Here is a 7,967-nt window from a genome sequence, read left to right as displayed (position 1 = left end):
GGACGAATTTTCTTAAAACATTATAAGATTTATGCATGGAATACATGGACCTTTTTTTTTTTTTTTCCTCATCAGCTGTCGTTAGTGTTAGTGTATTTTATGTGTGGCACAAGACAATTCTGCATTCAGTGTGGCCCAGGGATGCAAAAAGATTGAACACCCTTCAAATTAAACTTTAAGATATAAAACCTCTCTTTTCATCTGTGTTCCTCACTCAACTTTCTGTTATTGCATTTGCAGTTTTCCTGAATGTGTGCTGGGTGAACTGACTGCCCACCAGAATTCTAGCTGTTTTCCTCACGTGTCCTTCACCAGAATTTGTGAAATCTCTTCTCTTTTAATGGCTTTCATTCTATTTTCTTTATCATAGGGACATATTATTGTTTGTATATTTATTTATAATAACTTTATTATCTCGAGAAATATAATGTGAAGATATATCCTCAGTCTGTTATCTTGCTCTAGGCCCAAGTTTAGTTTTAAAATGCTCAGCGGAACATGGAACATAAATTAGGGTATAGGAGGGTTAGAGAGTCAAAACTAGTTACCCTCATTTAGGTGAAATGATGGTATCTTGAATTATATTGTCTGTTGGGGAGTTAAGAAAATGCAGACAAACTCAACAGTATTTTCTAAGTGAAATTAACATGACACTATTTATTTTGTGGTAAATAGATTTACATTTACATAGTTTGGATTATTTTTTTTTATCATCTCAATAGTTCTCCGACTTTTTTTAAAGAGTTAATAGGTGATTCTAATCTTTTAAATATCACTTTATAAAGAAGTAGTACGTATCATTATTTTTGTTAAAAATCTAGTGTTCCTTTCAAACTTTGTTATATTTCGTAAGAATTATTGTCATAAATTTACATAGTGTTCAAGGCATCAATATACAGTATATTTGAAAATTATAAACATGTCAGTCTCTATTACCTGTATATTCTATAACTAGAGATAATTCCTGAAACAGTCTAAGCCAGATCAAGGTAATGCAAGAAGTTTCAGTCACAATGGGTCTGGGAATACGCTTGGAACATATTTCATTATTCAGATTCAAGTTTATACAACTGTGATTCAGATTCTCTAAATCTTAGCTTGTTAAATGCACAAACACAAATATTCCTTGGGAAGATAGATGATCATAAACCAAGGTTAACAAAAGATTTTCTAAATACCTTGAATTTGTCTTTACAGTCTTGATGAGAACCCATCAGTCCTAGTGATCTGTAATGTGCCACATCAGAGTATATCAAGTATTAATTTTGCGCATTAGGCTTATACTAAACAAACCTTGACAGTCTTCAAAAGTAAAGGGCTCTTCCTGAGTGGAAAGCATCCAGATCATATTTTTGCCCAAGATTTACAGATAACAATAATAGGGAAGTAATCCAAAAATATAATTTTTGAAAGATTGGAGATCAAAAGTAGGCCTGATAACAATTATTAAAGAAAAATATCTCCTTTTATTACTTTAGATTATTAAACGTTGTCCTATTTGACCCATCCATATGTGAGTTCCACTTTTATAAAGAAACTCTTAGAGATAGAAAATGTAAGTCCTGTTAGAGATAGATTTATTCATAAGATTAGCATTGATATAAGAACATTGAAGCCAGAGGTATAAAAGAAGTGGCTCATAAACCCAGTGGCTCATTAGAACACCTTTAGGGTTTCTAATATTGGAGATAGGTTTCAAGGATGAAGTGATTCCCAAAAACTCCCAGGTTGAAAGTCCATAGATGTTTTGGGTAAGATTAAATGTCAAGGCTTGGATAAAACACAATTTAGGGTGTGACAAAGTGGGATTGCTATTACGTTTGCTGATAATCTTTGAGAAGCTGTGAAAAAGTAGAACAGGACTTTAGAAAATTCTAAGGGAAATGAAGCATAGAAGAATGTATTGAATATTGTTGTTTGAAAAATTTATGTAAATATGGAAGAGAAAGAAGTAGTAAGAACCAAAAAGTTTCACTAAAACCTAGATTTATTCTCTTTGATTGTGTACCTATGTATATACAAAAATTACGTTTCCTGATTTCATCAAGTCAGTTGACGTATTTGAGCACTTTTGTAGATTTATAACCAGTTAATTCATACTTTAATACTGTTGACTAATGAAATGATATCAAAAGAGATAAAGATGCTTAGTTCTATTTAACAACATCTTTATCAGTGACCTTAGAAAATATATAAAATACATGGTTTTTATATTTCTAAATTTCTAAAAGCTCAATGAAGATAATAGTTACTTTAGTTATAGAACAATGATAAAAATGAGCATTATACTAAGTCTTAAAAGCACAAATTTAATATGATGTTAGGTTTTTCTCTTGGGTCTAATAATACAGTTTTTAAAAAAGCAATATAGATATAAAGAATTGCAATAAGTTTCACGGAAGTGTATGTGGGAAAATAATTAAATGCCCAATTTCAGCATTTTAGTTTATAAGCCTCAGTAGCAGGGCACAGATGACAATTATATGTGGGATTCTACCATTAAGAAAAGGAATACGGAACATGGAACAAGGATGGATGGCAAACTTGAAGTATCCATTCCATGTCAGGCTTTATGTAATGTGTTCTCTTCTAGATTAAGAGAAACTCTTCATATTTACATTTATTTCTGAAATGAGTAAAGTTGTTGATAGAAGTAGAAAAATTCAGATTCAGAATCATTTTGAGAAATGTTTAACTCCTTAGAGGTTCATGAGTTATATAACTAAATTGCTTTGCATAATTTCCAGGAATTATAAGAAATCTGGACTGTTCCGTGTAAACAGCATTTGGTTTACTAGAGAGCATGGTAGAAGCCTAAAACATTTTCTTGAATAGTTTTTATATATATAACTCCTTTCAGTATCACTGCAGTCAATAACTTTAAATTAAAGGAAGAGCTGTTTAACAGGAGAGATAATTTGGGTCCATGCAAGGAAGAATTTTTCTAATAGTCAATTGCCTTATATATTTTTATTTTTATTTTTATTTATTTAATTATTTTGAGATAGAGTCTTACTTTGTCTCCTAGGCTGGAGTATAGTGGTGTGATCTCAGCTCGCTGCAACCTTTGCCTCCTGGGTTCAAGCAATTCTCCTGCCTCAGCCTCCTGAGTTCAAGCAATTCTCCTGCCTCAGCCTCCTGAGTAGCTGAGATGACAGGTGCACACGCCATGCCTGGCTAATTCTTGTATTTTTTTTGGTAGAGACGGGGTTTCACCATGTTTGCCAGGCTGGTCTCGAACTCCTGATCTTGTGATCTACCTGCCTTGGGCATTTAATTATTTTCTTCCCAAAGTGCTGGGATTACAGATATGAGTCATTGTGCCTAGCCCAGTCAGTTGTTTTAAATACATAAACAGATTTTGGCATGTAGAGGGTTTTTATTTTTATCACTGTTTTAAAATATAGGTTGAACTCCTAGTCAAGGATGTCATAAATTTTGAGTTAATTCCAGGTTTAGTTGCTGCTTGTAATACAAACTTTCCAAAGATGTTCAATGTGGAGATACTATAATTTAGTCAGGTGTTACCCTTTTTTCTCTGTTTCAACATTATGTCCAAAAAAACAACAAAAAAGTTTGAGTAGTTTCTATATTCAATAAGTATATATGTTACATTTCACTATATCCTTTTACAAAACTCAGTCTGATAAAATTAAGTGTGTAGTCTACATTCACACAATGAGTACATAAAAAAGAAAAGATTTGAGCAGGTTTTCTGGCTTTCAAGCCCATGCTTTTCCCACTAAACACCGCTGTCTTACCTCACAACAAATTCCCCACCTCCCCAGATTGATAGAAATTAAAACAAACAGACAAACATAAAACAAAAATGGAGAAACAAATAACCAAGCAAACAAACAACAAAGCTCTAGAACTAGCTTACATTTCTATTCAAAATATATCCAACTTTTTAAATTTACATAAATGCTATCTGTGTAGTTAGTAAATGGACTATAGAGTCAGCTAGATGGGACAAAAATAGAAGAGCAGAGGAGGAAGAGTGATACAGAGTCTAGAGAGCCAGAAGAATACTTGTGCTACCTTTATATATGCTGAGTTTGTGGGGTTGAGTGGGACATTTGGATAAAATGTTATTCATCAAGTTTTGAAAAGTACACAAATGGGGGTTAAAATAGAATTGAACACAGCATATTTGGGACCTCCATTTTCATGGTACACATCTGCATTTAGCAAGCAGTGCATAGGAAAACAGAAAAATAATAGGAGAAAATGAAAATGATATTTAATCAGAAACCAAGAGATAAATTACATTGAGTAATGCTATGGAAAGGCCAAGAAAGAGAGATTGAGAAAAAGACATCATAATATCCCATTTAAAAGTTAGTTGTGGGGGTGGGGGAGAAAAACAAAACTACTTATCACTTAAAGACTTTTTAGGTTGATTTTCTTCATATTTTTCCTCTGAATGACTTTACAAAAAGTAATTGTAATTATATTTAATATCTAATTTTAGTGTTCTAATTTTCCCTATATATGGTATAATATGTAGTTTATGTAAACAAATACATTTCCTAAATACGTACATAATAGTGGCATAATATTGAATTGAATGAATAAATCATTCTTGAAGACTCCCTGAAAATAAACATTTAATGGGCTTTCAATTTTGGCTGTAATTGCTCTTTCAGTACTTATTTTGGTTTATGCTGGTTTTGTCTATTGAAAATTATTCCTTTAGGAAAAACATTCAGATTCAGACTTATTTTGAGAAATGTTTAACTCCTTTGGAGGTTCATGATTTATGTCACTAAATTGCTTTGCAAGTAGATTATATAACTTATAATTCTTTGAGCAATGTGCGTTGTTACGTCTTTAATAATAGTTTTACAACTGTAGTGTATGTTACTATTTTGAAATATTTTTAAAGTTATACATTTAACACTTTTTAATTGGGAATGGGGAACAGAAAAGTACACTATAGGTCCTTTAGATTGGCTACCACAAATTGTTAAAACTTTTGTAGAAGTTAGACTCAAAGTATGTAATTAACAGGAAAAGAGATGTGGAGTATACATATTTTATTTTAATATCTAATAAATTATGTTCCCTTTTTCTGCATTCTGCATCTATTATATACTTATTTAAAGCTGTATTTTGTTTAATGCATCAAGTAGTTGCTGTAGGAAAATACATGTCTTTGGAAATTTAGAGGCCAACTTACTGGTGAGTTATTATGTTTTAGAAAATGGAAGGGGGAATCTTAAAGCAGGAATCTTAAACAGTTATGTAGGCTACAAATAGACCCAAGTATTAACATGTGGGGAGGGATTTGTAAATCACCATACAAATTTGTTATGGCTTACAGAAACATAAGTTGGTATTCATATATTAGTTGCGTTATGGATAAAAAAGTAAGATTCACAAGCAAGAAAAATAGAAAAAAAAAAGGAGATGAATACTGAAGAAGGGAAAGCAATTTTTAGTCATAGATATTAGTAACTCATATGACTCCACTATCCTAAGCTGAGAGGTATGTATTTATTGACTAAGCAAACTCAAAGTTGCAGATGAAACATTAATTATTGATGCTTTGCTTTGGGACCACACTATAGAAATAATAGTTACATTGTTTTAGAGGCAAAATATAGGCTCAATAATCACCTAAAAACAATCCTGACAGTGATAAAATATTATTCAGCACTGACGTTTTCTTTAAGGTGATAATTTTCTCCATTCAGATTCCTAAAAATGTGTGAGACTGAACAAAGCTAATATATTTATGGATGATTTTACTCAGATATCTTCCATGGAATCTGTTGACAAGAAAAATAACTTAATAAAATAAAGGGACAAAGAAAAAGATTGAGGGCGAAAGATATTAAGTGAAAAGAAATCCTAAAAGATTAATCAACGGTTGGATCTAGAGATTTAACTGAAGCTTTCAAATTAGACTTCCTTTAACCCACTGCCAAACAAAAATGACCATATGTAGAATATTGCTTTAATATCAAATGGGCATAAAGTGTTTTAATGTAGTGTTTATGCTATTAGTTTTTATTAATCATCATCTCACATACACTTTATTTTCTCAGTACAAAAGGTCTTAGAAAGATATCTGTCTTCCCTGTTGAATTTTATACTGACTCTTTTTATTTTCCTACTTTTTTCTTAATATCATTGAAGATTATTTATTCTCCAGCATCTATATACACATATATATTCACACACTATATATACACACATTCACATACCATATATATATACTCTAGCTAATGTACTCATGTATATATAGTTATATATAATTTTCTTTAAATTAGCCTACCAGCATATTTTGAGGAGAAATAAAAAAGAAAACTAAAAGTTTTGCATATGAGGCTTTGTGCTATACTGACATTTTATAAAACAAACATGAATTCTTTACCTTTTATATTTTTCCCCCTTATGGGATTTACATTATTTTCTTTGTGCTGGTTAAATGAAGGGGCCTCTGCTTTTTTCCTTAATCATCTAGGGAAGGCAGAAACAAAGGATAATAATGATAAAATTATTATCATTATCTGGAAATAGGGCCAGAGAGTATCAGAGAAGGAAGCCTTTGGGAAAGTGAAGGTGTGGCAGCCAGTAGTCCCATTGTAAAAGGATACAACTCCGGCCTCATAGTCCAGAAAAACTCCCACAGCCAGATGCTGCTCATGCAGATGAAGGGAAGTTGGGAGAGAAGTAAATGCTACATAACATTTCTTTTTGTACACACTGAGGGCCCAGAATCCAAACAGAGGCACTTGCTTCATGCCAGTGCTCCTTTGCACATTATCCATACAAACTCCTAAATCCACCCGGTTCCTTCTCCAACATCCACTTCAAAGTAGCATCTTCCTGAGGTGAAACCTTTACAACCCGAGACACAAGGCAAGGCACTAAATCTCCTGGAAGAAGTGTCCTGATTCTGCTGGGGGTATCCTTGAGTCACTTGCCTCCGATCTTCAGACAGAATTAGTTCATGATGAGCTGTGTCTGGATCCAGAGTCACACTGACTTGATGATTCCTTAACATTTTCTTCACATCAAAGTAAAGCTCAGAAACATTGCACATAGTATGAAGCTCCAAGGAGACGGCCTCTGATGTTTCCAGCTTCGTGGCCCAACTCTTGCTCAAAGTGTCATTCACCTTCTGTAGCAATTTCTGGACTGAGCCCTGACATTTTTCCTCCAGTTCCAGGATCTGGCTCTTTAGTTCATTACTCTTCAGCCTCAGACTGGCCTCATGGTCCCTCAGTCTACTCAGAGTCTGTTGTTATTCTTTCTCCAGTCTCCAGAGATATCCCTTCTCTTCCTCATGTAGGAAACTCTGGAGACCCTTAAAGTCAGATTGGATTTTTTTGTTTCTGAATCTGTATCTTTTCTTTCATTTAGTTATTTGTATTGCTGTGAACAGCTTCTGCTCCATTCGTCTTCAGGTTGCCTCAAATTTGTCACAGCTTTGTGGAGCTTTTCCTTGCAGCCCTGGCATATGTCTTCAATAAGCACTGTGGTGTGCCCTTTGTGTTGCAGTGCTGGCTCACGGCGCCAGCAGATGAGCTGTCCTTCATCTTCGTAGAGCAGGTGGAGCTGTTCTCCATGTTCGTCACATGACATTTCATGTGTCCACAGTTGATGCTTACTGCGTTCATCATCAGGCTCAGGCTGATGGAGCAGGTGGCTTCCTCCATCATCTTCCTGGTGCTGGTGGTTGAGGCCATAGCTTTTCCAGTGAAGAATATTGCCCATGAAAGAATTGTTGCATACATTACAGATTAATTAAAATTATTATTGATTTTAATCCATTTTTTAATTCCACAAAAATATACAAGAAAGAATACACTATGTGCTAGAACTGAGCTAAGAAACTAAAGTGAAATAGGATGCTGTTTCTGTCCTTAACAAACTTAAGAAATTTGTTTTTATCAAAATAACCAAGGGGGAGTTTGACAAGAGTTTGGAGGCCTATGAGATCCTGATCAGCCCAG

The 7,967-nt window shown here is 33.6% G+C and overlaps 1 pseudogene; it reads right to left on the bottom strand.

Annotated features, from left to right (window-relative positions):
• Positions 1-6,464: 6,464 nt before the first annotated feature.
• On the bottom strand, positions 6,465-7,700 carry LOC116529900 (annotated as a pseudogene).
• Positions 7,701-7,967: the final 267 nt, after the last annotated feature.

The sequence above is a fragment of the Sapajus apella genome, unplaced genomic scaffold (assembly GCF_009761245.1).
Source record: "Sapajus apella isolate SASKATOON/1434 unplaced genomic scaffold, GSC_monkey_1.0 scaffold3, whole genome shotgun sequence".
In the NCBI taxonomy this organism is placed as follows: domain Eukaryota; kingdom Metazoa; phylum Chordata; class Mammalia; order Primates; family Cebidae; genus Sapajus; species Sapajus apella.
This window is presented reverse-complemented; position numbering and strand designations above follow the sequence as displayed.